The following is a 15,924-nucleotide window of genomic DNA, read 5'->3' as shown; positions in this document are numbered from 1 at the left end:
ACTAAAGCTGTCCTTGCAAGGTATCCACAGGAAAAAGAAAACACAGCCTCCAGACTCTTTGGCTGCTCAGCGTTCTCAGGTAGATAAATTGTCCTCCTTGTCCCCCTTTTTTTCTCCTCACTCTACCCTCCTTTCAGGCCTCCCCAGGGTAATAGCAGGGATTATTTATTGGATGGCACCAAACTGCAATCTCTACTACAGCTTATGCGCAGTATGAAGCCCCCATTTCTCATAGAAATAGACTGAAAAAAGTTCAAGGACACTTTCGAGGAGAAAAATAAATAAATATATTGGCATCAAGTGAAGTAGTGTCTCATGTAAAGCTCTACTCCAAATCTGAGCTGACATGCTAATTTCTATCAGTAGAACTTTTAAATAGAGTGAATATAAAATAGAATTTGGCTGCTGCTTTTGGAATACAGATTTAAACTTGAGAAATTAAAAGAAAATATGATTATTGTCGTTTGCACAGGACAGTAAATGCATTAGAATTGGGGTGTACTGCCCCAAGAGAGAGCTGTAGTAAAAGGAGAGCATACAATACTTATAGGAATGTAAATTAAAAAAACAAAGTTTTGTGTAGTTTTTTTATTGCACATACACATTTCTACATGTCTTCTACTGTGCATGAAGTGTATTGCTTATCTCCTATTGCACATTACTCATCAGTTATTGTAGTGGTTCTCAACTTTATTTCCTTTGAGCCCCACCCAAAGCCCACCCACAAAAGTATGTAGGAAAAACTATGCCCCCCAAGACCCACACAAAAAGATTGATGCCTTGAAAAAAAATCAATTTTCCATTTATTTATTTTTTTTAATCCAAATTAAAAAGCTCTACATACAAGTACTCTTACCAAAAGAACTTTATAAATAAGTCCATTACTCTGATGTCACAGTTACTCAGATGACCAACTCTTACTCTTCTATTGTACATACATTTTTTTGCATTCCAATATTGTGCTTGAAACTTTCACATTTTTGATTATGCATCCAAATTTCACACATTTAGGATATTACAACTTCTTTCTAAAACTACATCTCAAAATCTTGCACTTGCACTTTCACATAATTTCCTTTAAGACCTATTTTTGCTCATAAAACATGTAAAATATTACAATTGCACTTTAAAATCAAATGTTTCTTTTTCTGTTCACATGAAAACTTTACACATCTGCTAATTCATGTTCAAGTTTTTACTACTACAAGGGCACATGATTACTATTTATTCACAATGCTTTTGCACATCTATTTCTGCACTTTACATCGTTGCACTTCCGGGGGGGGGGGGGCTCTTCCTGATGGTCTAGAAAGAAGCAGTTTCAGAAGCAGGCCCTCTGACCAGAGATGCTCTCTGGTCTGTGATGTCAGGTTTTCGCCTGTGTCCCCATCACCTGAGCAGATCTTGCACTGAGCCATGATAGAAGAAATTTTGCATTTTTTTCCTGTGAAATGAACCAATCAAAAACTCCATATATAAATTCTTGGGTACCTTTAAAGGGCTTTTGTCCATCTGCATGTGACCATCTGCATATCACTTTTTGTTGAAACATTGATCTCTCAAAGCTAAATGTTAACATTATGCATGATCTACAGGGAGAATATACTGTATGCTGTGTCACAATACTCTGGGGTCAGCTAATTACTTCACAGCCTCCTGCTTTAGGGAAGCTGTTCTCTGCCCTTAGCTGCTCTCTCTTCTTGCCACACAGCATTTCTGCTTGACACAGGAACTGCATCACACCTTCCCCATCCTCCAGCAGGTTCTTAATGTGCCCTTTCTGCTCTCTGTTTGAATAAAGGTGGTGACAAGGCTTGCTCTGCTAAGATCCAGGCTGGCTGCTCTGGGGTGAGACCCTGGATGTGAAGTGCTGAGGCCCAACTGATTTCAACACCTGGATCTAGGGATTGTGTCCCAAACTTTTGACCAACTTCTCCCTTAAGACGACGGCAAAAATGTGACAACTGGACTCTAACCGCACCATGTGACCGGCTATTATGGATCTGAGAGTCAGCATACATTGAAACTACATTCATCCAGGTAATTTCTTCTGATGTGAGCTGTCATACTTAGGTAGAGTCTTTGAAATCTTTTACACAATGCTTTTGTTTTTGGAAGGATCTTTTTTTTTTTTCTAAGTATACCATGAGATCTCTTCTTATGAGTTTCAGTCTTATTTATGTAGTAACTTCCTCATTCTGACTGTACAGTACAGTCAGTGTCAGCTGCTTTTAAGTACTGAGAAATAGGAAGCAGGACAGTGGTGTGAAACAGTGAGAACTGGGTGAAGCACAGCACAGTGTTCACTAATACCAATGGCTCAGCTTTCACTGCTTTAGCTTTCTTGTAAATCAGTGATTTCACTGGAATTTGTAATAGAAAGGTTTGAATCAAAATTTTTTTGCCTTCTTGAACTATTTAATTTCTTGCCACAGTTACATTTGGGCTTTATATTGAGATCTAAGTTTTTCATTGTTCCCTTTCCATCTTACAAAGCTTCTATCTGAAACATTTGTGTCTGGTCAGAGAATGACTGGACCAATTAGTGTCCTTAAGAAAAACAAGATGGTAGCTACAGGTTTGTTTTAGTAATACTGCAACTCTGTAAACAAAGGCTGTTGACAAGTGTGATTAGCTTGACTGTGGCTGTAGTAGAAGTTTATCTGAACTGGGCAACATTTCTTTATTAAAAGGAGAGCATAAAACTACACTGAATGAAGCTTAGCCTTAGTTCATGGATGACAAGGAAGTCATACACCCAGCCATGATCAGCTGATGGCCAGCTGATTCCAGTTATCACCTCACAGCGCCCACAGTCAATCACAGCTTTTCCTTTCAACGTGGATCCATTTAGTTATGATGTCCTTCTCACATTTCCCCGCTTGCATCAGTGCTGATGCACTACACTGCTGCTGCTGGCAAAGCATCACCTCCTCCACCCCAGCCTCCTCCTTTATAGCATGAAGCTGTTGCACCTTCATATTCAGATTCTTTCTACTATGGATTAATTGATGCTGAACTAATGAACTGTGTTAAGTACACATTGTCATAAATGTATCTATATGGAAGTTTCTAGCTATGCACTACCTGGAAAGTCAAAGCAGGCTGTTTGACTAACCCAGGGAGCGCCAAGTAAAACCGTATGTTAAGGATGGAAGATACTATCGACATGATATCAATATTAGCTTAAAAAGCTGATAATAGGTAACGACAGATATGAACATTTCTGTTGCTATTTACAACCTATATTTCTATTATAAAAATCTGCCTGTATCAGTTATGAACATTTACAATGCAATCTAATGAGTTAGTGGAGTTTTTAGCTCAACTAACAGAGTTACTCCAGCTTAAATCTTTCTGTCTCCTCATCACCATTCCTTACACTTTAGAGCAGGGGTGTCAAACTCAATCACAGCAGGGGCCGGATTCTGGATTCAGGACAAACCTGAGGGCCTAACAGGGTCACCTTTTTAACCAGAAACTGTCAACCTTGTTTCACTGGTAATAAAATATGAAAAAAGAAAACTTAGCTCTGATGATAAAAATAGATTTATTAGTTCAAAAAGGTCAAAACGTGAAATTAAAATGGATTTTTTTTTAAAATGGCAAATATATTAGAAAAAAGTCAAAATCATGAGTTTAAAAGGTCAAGATATGAAAAGAAATTTGAAACCATGAAATTGAAAATCAAAATATGATTCAAAATTTGAAATTGTGAGTCTGAAGGTCAAACTAGGATTATGAAGTCAAAGTTTGGAGTTAAAAATATGAGGCAAATACAAAATAATTGGTTAAAAAGGTCAAGATATCACTTAAAAATTAGAATTATGAATCTTAAAGCTCAAAATATTATATGAGAATTCAAAATTATGAGTTGAAATGCTCAAAATATGAAATTAAAAGTCAAAATCCTAAGTTTGAGTCCTAATTGTGAGATAGTAAATTGAAATTATGAAATTAAAACACAAGTTAATTTCTTTTCCCACATTTCTGACTTCTTATCTCAATATTTTTACTCCTTTTTCAGATTTTCTGACTTAACAAGGATATCTTAAACCACCAAGGATACGTTTACATACTTGTGGAAATCTGCATACTGATGGGCCAGTTATAACAGAAATATGAGATCATCTTGTGGGCTGGATTTAACTGTTCCGTGGGCCGGATTTGGCCCCCAAGCCTTGAGTTTGACACCTGTGCTTTACAGTATGTTTTAAGGACTGATTTTTTTTTTTTAATTTGTTCATCCACAAACTTTAAGTTGTGAGTTTTAAGGACTGAAGTTTTATATCTGAGTTTGTTCCTGACTGAAAATATGTTTTTGCTCTTTTCCCAACCGTCCTCAACAAGAGTTTGATTCACCACCTGGCTCCACTGATAGTGAATCATTACACATGTGATTTTGGTACATTGAAGAGCAGCAACTTGTCATGACTGCATAACTTAATTTTATATACCTAACTCTTTAATCATACATTTCTTTAATCATTCATTTCATTCTTAATGTCTAAAAGTTTGGCTTGGTGATTTGCAACACAATCGTCTTTTAAAATGTATTTTAAAAATGCATAGCCCTTATCAGCTGATTCGCTTTAAGAACATTATTGTCTAATCACACTCATGCTGCCATATTTCTGGCCTAGCTATGCTTTTCTGCTCCCACTGGTAGCTGATTTTTGCAACCCTCCTCCACCCCAGCTCCTCTTTTTATCTGCTTTTGACATAATCAGTGTAATTCCGTTGTCATTATTTATAATTTACAGTTCTTTATATAATATTTGCAGCCTCTGGGATAAAGCTGCCTGTCAGTTTCAGTCTTTGCCTCTTATTTATTATGCTTTATTTTCCATTCCTGATAACCCAAGCTCTGGGGCTTGTTTGAATTTCGCTGAAACGATGGAATGATTTGAGATTCAGTAACTCGTAAAGCCTTTTGGCCTTTGACTTTCCTTGTTCCAAACAATCTGCTTTATTGTTGTGCAATTCAAAATATTTCAGCCCCACACAGCTGACTGGTGTAGGTGTTAGACCAAGTTAAACCAGGACAAAGGGAGCACAGAGTGCAGAGAGGAGGGAGAAACTAAGGTTGAGAATCTAAGAAGGAAGCAAAGAGAAAGGAGAGGAGACTGTGTTTGTGTTTGAAATGTGCTGCTACGTCTTCGTCTCTCCACATGTGTCTGCATGTGGACTAATCTTATCCAGGTTTCTGTTTGTGTGTGGCAGTCTTGCTCCCATTTCCTTTGTGGAGCGGAGCGCTACAGGAAGACTGGCTGGTTGGCTGGCTGCACAGGAAAGGAAACAGTCTCTATCAAACAGCAGATGGAGGACAGCATGTGCTTACACTGCAGAAACACACACTACACTACACGGTGCTGTACACACAGGGAGCTATCTGCAGATACAGTAGCCTTTATTAAGAGTGTGACCCAGATCACAGCAGAAATGTCAGCCGCAGAGAAGCTCCACTTTCCAAAGACTTTTAGATAAATGAGGAAAACAGAGGAAATTTTAAATTAACTTTTCAATTGTTTTAATCAAATCAAAGACATTTTTTATCACGGAAAGCTTGTGTTTCCCTCCTGACTTTTCACAAGCTTCACTGTATTTGTATACAGCACTGAAGCCCCCCCTGTAGCTTCTCAACCTTCAAAACTTTACACCTGAGTAAAAAGTCTTTATACACCAGTCTTTGTTTCTGCTATAATGAAGTTTCAGAAAGTTTGGACTGAAGAGAAGTGAAAAGAAATCCACCAGTGGTTCTAAAGTGGTTTGACTCTAGGACCTACCACCAATATGATGATATCACAGTGGAGATTCCACAGACATGAGATCTGACACAGGCTAACGAAAAAGTCACGATTATGGGAGACAACATCAGCAGCTGGCTGTCTTATGTGCTCCTTTGGCAGCAAAAGAATTGAGAAAGGGAATAAAGAATATGGGTAAAATCCTGATGAGATCAGGGGTGGGAAACTGGTAGCCACATATGACCGTCCTCCTCAAAACATAAAAAAACATATATTTCTGTAATTATCTTTGATTACTTAAATATATTAGGTTCTTCTACACTCTCTGAAATAGAATTGACTGTAATTAATGCTGTGAAGATATATAAATTGGTAAATATGCAAGTAAATGCCCTGAAATAACCACCAAATATCATGTTCAATACACTCTAAAGCAGTTTAAGTAAGGGTTTATGCCCGATGAGGTGGCCAATTATTAGGGGTTATTGGATGATGCGTATAGTGGTTACCTCCTTGGAGGCCATTAATCCCTGATAGTTAGATACCTCATCAAGACTTGACCCGCTGATATCATGGTCACTCTCCAAAGAAAATTATTACTAAAGCCACTAATTTATTATTTTTATCAGTTTTGCTATCAAAATACAAAGTTTTACAAAGCAACCATTCCTTTTCCCTAGCAATGCCTGAGGGCTTGACTGATAACTGGAAGAGTAATTATAATCCCATAATTCTTAGGGAATGTCAACATATAAGAGTGTAAATTGTTTGAAAAAGGTGTTTTATTCAGCCAAATCAGCAAGCATAATGCTGTTAATATCTACCTAGAGGTTATCTGGACTCTTTCTACTGATTTCATTGCATCCACTATACATCCTCAAACACATGAGGGATTCTCTCCCATGAGAACCCTACAGACTAAAACATTACCCACAATGCTACCCTTTTTGCATGGGAAAGCACGGCTGGTTGGACTGCACATAATATGTCCAACAGACTCTGACAGCAGACATACAGCAGGACTCAGGGGATTTGAATCCTTTTTCCTCCATAGTTTGACCAGTGTAACACTAGCCAGCCCAGGGCTATTTGCCCCAGCTAACTTGAGTGGATTATAAGGGAACTTTACAAAACAATTTAGCTCTTTTCAGTTGGCCAAAAATGTCAGGTCATATGGACCAACACAGTCAAATATTTCCATTTGGCCTCACAGCCATGGACATGAGCAGAGCTGACCTTTGAGCTACCTCATGGCCTGCGGGTCAGACACATCAGTGTGTTACTGAAATTTAGTGCTACCAAACATATCACCTCCTCCTCCTCCTGGTGTTTAAGTCCATGATTTCTGACGGCCTGTCAAGCGTCTGTGCCTCTGTCAGGACCTGTTAGTGCCGTTGTAGCTGAGCTTTTGTCAGTGTTGTGTGAAGCCTGGATGTTGCACTTCCGTTTTCCAAGAGGGCAGCAAGTTCTCCAAGCGGCCTTAGACTTATTTGTGTAACGAGGCTGCTTAGGATAGAGGACAATAAGGCTCAGTATGGTGCCAAATGGCCTGCTGAATGACTCGTATTCCTATGGAATTTAGGCAGGGTTACACAATCTTAATCAACAAAGTGCAGCTCGTTTAGTGCTCAGCAGGGGCCATGATCCTGTAAAAGAGGATTGTGGAAAATGTGTTAGGTTTGGGGTGACATAATTACTGTGCCTCCCATTCCAGGTTCTCCTAGAAGGCAGGCTAATGCTCAGCAGAGCCAGATTGTCTATTCACAACAGATGCTTACAATAGTTACACAATAAACAATGTTGGTTAATATTGATGGAAAGATTTCTTTTTAATTTGGAGAAAAGAAAATTGACACAGAGACAATAGATTTGGCATGTTTTAGTATAAAAAATTGATACCACTTAATCTTCCAGGGATAAACAAACCAACTTTAAGCACAAAGTGAATGCAACTGTGGCACTGCTTGGCCTTACACAGCCCATGAACATATCATTCCCCACTCTATTCCAAGTTTTCTACAGCTAAACATAACCTCTGCCAACTAGAATCTAACTTTCAGCTATGGCTGAGGCTTTTACTGCTTATGAAAGGGAGTCCCTTTCTTGCCTTAAGTACACTTCACCCAAAGTCCAGTTCCTTTTGGTAAGTGTGAATGCAGTTGTACCGTACTTGGGCACCATTCCATAGTCCTCTTGCAGAGGTGGTCTCAGGCACGATTCATGTGTACTCAGAGTACACTGGAGGAGCAAACAAAGCCATACCCAAGTACTGAGTACTCTTCAGTGAGAAGAGTAGTCTCATTTCCAAACATCTCTGCAGATGCAGAAGTAGGAAAGGGTTATTGTTGGTTTTCCTTAGAAATTATAAACCATCCACAAGAGCCTTCAGGATGGATTCCTTTGTTCGCACATGAGCAAAAACAAATTTCAACAAATGCCATTGCTGCCTCATCTTCTTGGCGGATGTGCAAACTGACTACATGCATATCATAGCCTACAGTGTCTGACAGAGTGCATAATGCAAGTGTGCTCGGGCATGGAACTCTAGCTCATTTTCTACCAGGTGGTCTGGTTTAATGGAGTCTGGGATGGTAAACACCAAAATAGTGTGTGTTTTCACAGACACTCATTCTCTCACTTGGTGGGTGGTATTGTAAGCCGGATGGCAAGGCTACGCCATCAACGGGAACACTTTGTCATGCCTCGCAGCGCAGTCCAGTTCCCTCTCTACCTCCTCTTCTGACATTTGCCAAGAATGTTTGGACCTCCAGGGTTGTCTATGAGGTCTTTGATTATAAACATCGTCCTAGTAATATTCTTCTTTCAAAATGCATGATGGGTTCCGCGTTTGTGTTTATTACTGCTGTTGTGCAGGAAGTGACGATTCTCTCGACCAATCAGCAAACTGCAGTGTGTCTATTATGTGTGTAGCTCCACTATTTAGGGACAAATGGGTATGCTTGGTGTCCCATGGAAGGGCGCCAAAGAAGTAGGACAAGAATACAGGCCAGTTATTTGAGACCCTTTCCAACCCTGATAGTGGCAAATAAACGAGTGCTGTGCCATACCAAACTGAACTGAACTGCTCGGTGTAACTGACCTATATGTTAGTAATGTGAAAGCAGATTGTTGGGGAATAGGGGACCAATCACATCCAGGCACGGGACAAACATGGAAACACCCTTAATGAAACTACTGCTAGCTAATAGCAAACAAAGATAAGGTGTAACAAAGGTTAATCTGAGGCACACTGCACATTAAAGTTGTAGTTTTCTATTAGGGCACGACATTAACTTACAGTATCGATTAAGGTTGTTAAATTTATGTTACAGTTGAAGAAAATTAATGATACTGCTGTAAACAAGCATCTGTCTGCCAGCCGTAGCTAAGGTTAGCCTCAGGAATGCTACAAAGCAAAAACTGTAAGGTTGAAATCTCAGCATTTAAGTCATTTGACAGTGTTGATCCATCAGTGTAAGCCCAACTCTGTAGCGAGTCAATGGATTAAGTAGAATGTATCATTGTGTTTTATGTGTTTAGATGTGGTTAGATGTTGCCTGTTGTACAGTTATCACTGCTAGGATTCCTTTGCTCATGTTTCTGGTGGATTGCTGTTGTTTTTGATGTTATGCACCATGAGTGTAACCTGGCAAAGCAGGTGGATTTGCCGATTTCCGTGTTTCTGTGTTTCTCCCATCTGAACAGATTGGGCCCGGTCAGAAAGTGACAGGACCAATCAGGAGTAAGAGGCAGTACTTCCCGGCACGGCAGAGTCGTGACGTAAGCAAGCAACGACAAGAGGCTGGTGCAATTATGACAGAAGACATTTGCTGCTAAGGCATCAGTTTTATCAGAACTTCATGAGATTTCTTTGTTAAAAGAACAAAAAGCAGCATTGAGCTGTTTTCATTTCAGAAATGACAAATATCATGTACTGACATGTCTGCAGTCGCCATGGTTTGCGTTATGCAGTTCTCTATGGAGTTTACGCCTCGGTAGTGGCGAACACCTATGAAGTCACATGTTTTGTTGCTCTGATTGGCCCGTAAAGATGTGACGGACTGAACATTCATCCAATCACTATTCGAGTTTTTTTCAAAAGCTCTGCCCTTTCCCAAACACTGCCTATGGGAGGTTTTCCAGATGGATGTGTGAAACAAATCCATCTGGCCTATAACGTTACCATGAGTGAAGTTATCCACTGAGTTAGCACCTCCCCACCTGTTGCAATAGATGGTCCAAATTAAAGAGTGGTGTGTGGGTCTTGATGGCGATTCAGTATTAAAAGTTCATTGTAATGAGTCAATAATTAAACTTAGGAAAAACGTTTAACACTTTTGCTGTGTACTCATAATAGAGTAGCTTTCTTGTAGTGTATGACACTAACTTACAGTATCCATGCAGCTCCTGAAGACTGCCTTTTTCTATTTTTCACTATTCTCCTTCTGCAAAAGCAAGATATCATCCACCATGCTTGAATTCACATTGCTTGAGGAAGCAGTTGCTGGTAGTTGTCACTGACATTAGTCAGTCCCCTTATTGTTACAAACAACTGAAGAAGACTGAACAAGTAAATGATTAAAACAACATGCATTTAATCAGAATTAAGGGTATTAATACAACCAAAGTGCAGAGGTTGGAAAGCCTGGTTACTGGAATCAAATTATGTGTGGATATGACTTATTTTTATTGCAAGATTAAGGGCTACAACAGTTTGTCCTTGTGCATTTATTACAAAATATTTTTAGCACAAAATAAATGGATGAGTGGGGGTTTTGCTAAGACACTGGTAAACCTTTCCCCTCCAACTTGCTGCTATTTTAATTCCTCTGAATCAGTTCTTGTCTTTGTACTTGTTTGTACCTGTTGACATTTCATTTGTGATCAGGGAGCATAAAGGAGCTTTCACTTTAAAAGATGAAGTGCAACACTGCGGTTTTGCCATGGCAACTGGGGGTGTTTGACCATAAAACCTCATTTCTTGTGCAGACAGTCTAGGGAACATGTCAAGAGCCAGAACACGCAGTCCTCATATCTCTTTTTAAAGACGCACATGAGGGTTTTATAGGCTGCTTCTGCACCGAGCAGACAGGTCTGCTCTATCTCCGCACGGCAGCAGAGTCAGACCCTTCATCCTCACAGCGTGGGACTTTCACTCATCCCTTCTGCACCCACATCTCCTCTCCTCCTCCTTCTCTCTTCCTCCCGTCAGAATCAAGTGGCTTTTTGTTTTCCCGCATCGGTGCTTATCACTTGTTTCTCCACTGATGCCCTCCCCATTCCTCTCTAAGGGAATGAGGGGATATTTTGGGGGAAAGATCTCATCTGTCATGCAGAGAACCCGAGTGGTTAAATCTGTCTCTCCACATCTCAAAATGGGGTTCTGTGTGAGATCCATTCTTTCTTTCTTTAGGGAATAGTTCTCCTTAATAGCCAGTCACTGTATCAGTCCTGATATTGAATAAATCTTTGTGGACTGCCGTCATTACAGGCTCTGACACTGCAATTTATTTAAACTCATTTGAGTGGCTCTGGTTTCTTTGTCCCAGAGGAGTCCCCAGCTGCCTGTTATTTCTGAATATGAATAACATTACATAAAATGAGCCATATATCATTGAAGGGGGGACAGCCTGGTTGGTTGTAACACTCTCTAAAATCAGGCTCTCAGACTGGATCTGAGTCAGCTGTTATGGGTCTGCAATGAGTAGCATTTTAATCAGTTTAATCCTTTTTTATTGACTATTCAGCTCTCAAAACATGGACAAATTTATGGTCAGTTTAAGAGGGAATTTACCCATAGTGTGACCACCAATTTTTGCTATTATGCAAGCTTAATTAATTTCTTCTGTATGTATTCCAGTCATCATTAGAGTGACTTCAAGTTAACCATACAATACTTTTAAAGTCATATGAAAAGTAGATAAGTGTTACAAATCAAACTAGACTGATAAAGGCAAATTACGCTATAAAGCTAGCTAACAATTTTTCAAGTTTCAGGCAACTAGAGTCCACACAATTAAAGTATGCAATATTCACTTTTAGTTTAGTTTCAGTTTCTAGCTACACTAATAATATATGTGCAAATTTGTGAGTTTTTACAGTGCCAATGAGTGGATTTCTTTCATATTTCATGACAGAACCAGGCTAGCCTTCCTATGCTGACTTAGCTAACAGGGTGTCCTAACAGCATGCAACACAAGCGAGAGTCAGCAATTGGCCTGAAAAAGTGGGACATTTTATATGTTCTCTCCTTGCCAACTCATGCCTGCAGGTTGTGCATGGCTGGTTGTGCACTGGATGTTACACAGGAAGATTTTTTCACTTGTTTCACTCAAAGGAGCATGTTAGCTTGTTTTTACAGTTCATAGTCAGTGGAAGTTTCTGGTATGGTGACAACAATACCATCCATCCATTGGCTTTTTTCCATATCCAAGTAGCCCTATAAGAAAAGCAATAAGCATCCTACATTCAACACACATTCTTTAATACAGTCCTTCTCTCCTGCATCTCTTCTTCCCTCTCCATTCCCGTTCTCATGTCTCCCACACTAATGCCTGTTCCTTGTAGAGTGCTGGTAATCACAGAGCGCCGGGTGATAATGAGAAGTGTCACAACGCCGCTTTCGTCATTTTCAGCCCAGCTGCCGCACATTACGCCGGCTATCGACGGCTTCAGCCTCCAACCCGTAATTGCTCTGCCTCTGAATAATTGAAAGAAGGGAGGAGGTAAATCCCAGAGGTGTCAGGGTGGGAGAAAGATGGATGCTTTGGTGTTCAATGCTGTCAGGTTCAGGAGGTGTTAAGGGGCGTGGAGGACATGATGAGACCCTCATGGGGAGATTGCCCCCCACCTTTGCACACATGTTGCAGATGATGGACCACTGGTGGAATGATTTCTGGCATGGTGGCTCTTAAATGCTGGTTTTCCTTTGGATACACGCTCAAGAGTGTGGTGTTTTGATACCATATGTTTGCTCATTTGCTGCAGAAACATATGCATCAAGTTTGCTTTTGCAAGCTGTAAATTGTTGGATCAGAAGGGTTTGAAAAACTTACTGGCGCCTGAGAAAATTGACTTCACACTGTCTAGATGACACTCAAAAGCTGGCTGCGTTGCTCAGATGTGGTGTTTGTTGGTGAGGCCAACAGACTGGAGTAAATATTTACAACCAGTTAAACTCTATATTGACATGCCACACCAGACTGTGACAATAGCTTTAGTAATTTAGTTATTTGTACAATAAGAGATCCCCTCAAATGTTGCAGTTATGGCTGGAATGTTTTAAGAGGATTATCAATAATCGCTTTTCATCTAGTGGCGTGTTATTCTTAACTAAAACGTAGCAGCTAAAAGCTCCCATTTCCAAAGAGAGCTGCTCTAATCACAGGGCTTTTAGGGTCACACACAGTAGCAGCCACATCTCAGTCAACAGGATGTTATAGACTCAACATGAAAACCAACAACAGTTTTAGTTCTGTGGCATTGGTTGACATGGTTTCTCTTTGTTCTTACATCCAGTTAATGATCCTCTGCTGTATGCTAACTCAACATTAGCATACAAAAACCGTGTGTGTTTTCTAACACATTCTGTGAAGAGCTCCGTAGGGAGATGCTACTTTTGTTCCCACAGACGTAGAAGGCTGACGCTGCAGAGCGGAGCCAGCGGGTCTCCAAGGTCATTACCACTGCCACAATGTCTGGGCGCCCTGGGAAGGAGGCAGGAATTGATTAATGACGGTGCTAGGAGCACAAGAGGGGAGGAACCCAGATTGGTGGAGAGCTGGTGCAGAGGTAGAGATGTTTCCGTACAACGGTGCTGCAGATAAGGCTAGTGTGAGATACTGCAGAGAGGACACAGAACTAAAACAAATCAATAATGGTTATGTCTCTGTGAACTGGAATGGAACATTTGCAGGGATTTGAAATTCCATACTGAAACAATTTTTAATCTTCTGTTTGATAGATCTGAGTTTTAGACTCAGAGTTTGAAAATTGGCTGGTGTTATTACACTTCAATGATTAGCTTATATAAAGGCACCAATAAAGTCAAAGCATCTTCACCATTATTGGATCCACACTGCTGAACACGAAAGAAAGATTTAAAGATATTGAGCAGTAAAAGACATGCAGCATTTGGCTGCTGGTTTTAATATGAGCACTTAGCCCAACTTGCCCTTGGGCAAAGTGTTTAAAGTAGGGGTCTGTATGAGTGGTTCTGATCATTTACCAAGCATATCGAGGAAGGTAAAATCCAATTAGCACACCACTTTTTTAACTTATTTTTGTTTGTTTTGAATCAGGCTTAAATTTGGCCCAGTTATCTTGTGATGTGTTTCCTGTCTAACTTTGTTGATGTTGCCATATGTGCAGGGCTTAGAGGATCTAAAGACTCAGTCTTCTTTGTAACAGAAAAAAAAACAATGCAACAGGGCCAAGGGATCTCCCATAGATGAAAACAGAAGTAAGACTAACTGTGAGCATTTTACTGAACACTCTCCTGCCCGAACTTTCTCACCAAACCTCAGTGTTTACTCAGACAAAGACTTGATTGACATGAGTTCTCAGGTTTTTCACAGCGAGTCTGTAAGCTGATGTGTTCAACATCCCACAGGCCCCACTGGTCTGGTTACCATGGCAACACATTGTGAGGAACAGCAGTGTATATCTAAAAACTGTATATCAACATTTCCTCAGTGCACCTTCACAGATCTTAGTATCAGCGATGAATAGTGGGTTAAATGTGTAGAAAATCAGATCCTGAAGGGTCAATTTGGATGTAAGAAATATGCAAGGAGTTCACTGTAATATGAATGAAGTCATGGGGGAAAAGAGCAGCACTGATAAGTCAATGTCGGCTTGATTGCATGGGGAGCAGCCTCACATCTGTGTGAGCACATGGACACCCCAGCTTGGTTGTCTCAGTCAACAGTGTGAATGTAGTGCGCTGTCCTTTAAATAGCTGACCCGGCCAGGTTTACACTCTGCAGCTCCCCACAGGCTCAGTGCTCAGAGACACAGACATGATGCTAGAGGACGACCTACTCAAATAGAAAACTTATTCACTTCCTGCAGTGGTCTGGTCAAACAAAGGCAATGCTTTTAGTGCAGCTCCTTTCAATGTCCTTCACAACAGACACTCCAGCAGCGTGGGAGAATTTCATTGATTTTGTATTTCATCTCATTAAAGTAGACCTATATCTGAGCTAAAATTTGCTGTTAAGATATATGAGTTTTTCTCATCTAAGCCCATGCAGAGAGCATTAAGAGGACAAAACTCTTATATTTTCTGTTAATGTGTTAAAAAAAGAAATATGTGTTATCTCTTTATGTTAGCTTGATCAGTTTTTGTAAAGAACAAAAATGCTGTTAACACAGCAGTGTAAGTTTGCACTCAAGGCTTAAGGTAACTGTTTTCCTCTTTAATAAGCCATCTTCCGAGTTTCAGACTTAAAGAAAAAAATGTGTTGCCTTAAGGAAAAACAATCTGGCAGCTTTTATTCAGAGGACACAATGTACCTACTGCCCCCTAACTCTCACATTGTCCTTACACCCACCATCCATTCCCCAAATTCCCCAGCTGATGGATCTGAAGAGACAGAGAAACTCTGTGCCCAGAGAAGCCACATTCAGCTGAACTGACAGCGCTCTATCTGCAGGAAGACACACGATGCCAGGGAACACGGCGCTTCTTCCTGTCAGAGACACGGACAGCCAATTTCTCCGTCTTATCTTCTAATTGTAACAAGCTTGTCCCTTCTGATGCTGAGGTTTCTGGGGCTAATTAGTGAGACAACAGAGGAGAGCTGCAGGGGTGTCATTATGTCACTTCAGGGACTTTTTTTTCTCAAACCAGCCTGAAAGAATGACGAAGCAGTAAAGCACACCACGAGGAAAACAAGTCTGCAGAGAGGGACAGCTTATGCTCTGAAACAAAACAAACACATATATCAGATTTTTGGCCCTGGACTATAAACAACATGAGTTTCACACTGAGTCAGAACTCCCAGACTGCCTTTTTTCCATACTTGGAGCAGGAGTGACAAACAAAAGAGAGACCTTGTAGAGCAGTTCGCTGTATTTCTTGTTTGTTTACAAAATGCGGCGTACTGATTTCTGTGCATGAGTGTGTGTGACAGGGTTTGCATGCTGTGAGGTATGCAGGTATTCAAAGGTGGGC

General features: G+C 40.3%; 1 protein-coding gene across 5 annotated transcripts in view; it reads left to right on the top strand.

Moving 5' to 3' along the window:
• The window catches only part of ptprea (protein tyrosine phosphatase receptor type Ea), a 170,391-nt gene that overhangs the window by 122,228 nt on the left and 32,239 nt on the right, over nt 1–15,924 (top strand). For all 5 annotated transcript variants that reach the window (XM_041814988.1, XM_041814983.1, XM_041814987.1 and 2 more), the window contains one exon: nt 1,802–2,040. The gene's annotated coding sequence lies outside the window, so the exon portion shown is untranslated. The remainder of the gene's footprint in view (nt 1–1,801; nt 2,041–15,924) is intronic.

This window comes from Cheilinus undulatus, linkage group 20 (genome assembly GCF_018320785.1).
Source record: "Cheilinus undulatus linkage group 20, ASM1832078v1, whole genome shotgun sequence".
In the NCBI taxonomy this organism is placed as follows: Eukaryota; Metazoa; Chordata; class Actinopteri; order Labriformes; family Labridae; genus Cheilinus; species Cheilinus undulatus.
This window is presented reverse-complemented; position numbering and strand designations above follow the sequence as displayed.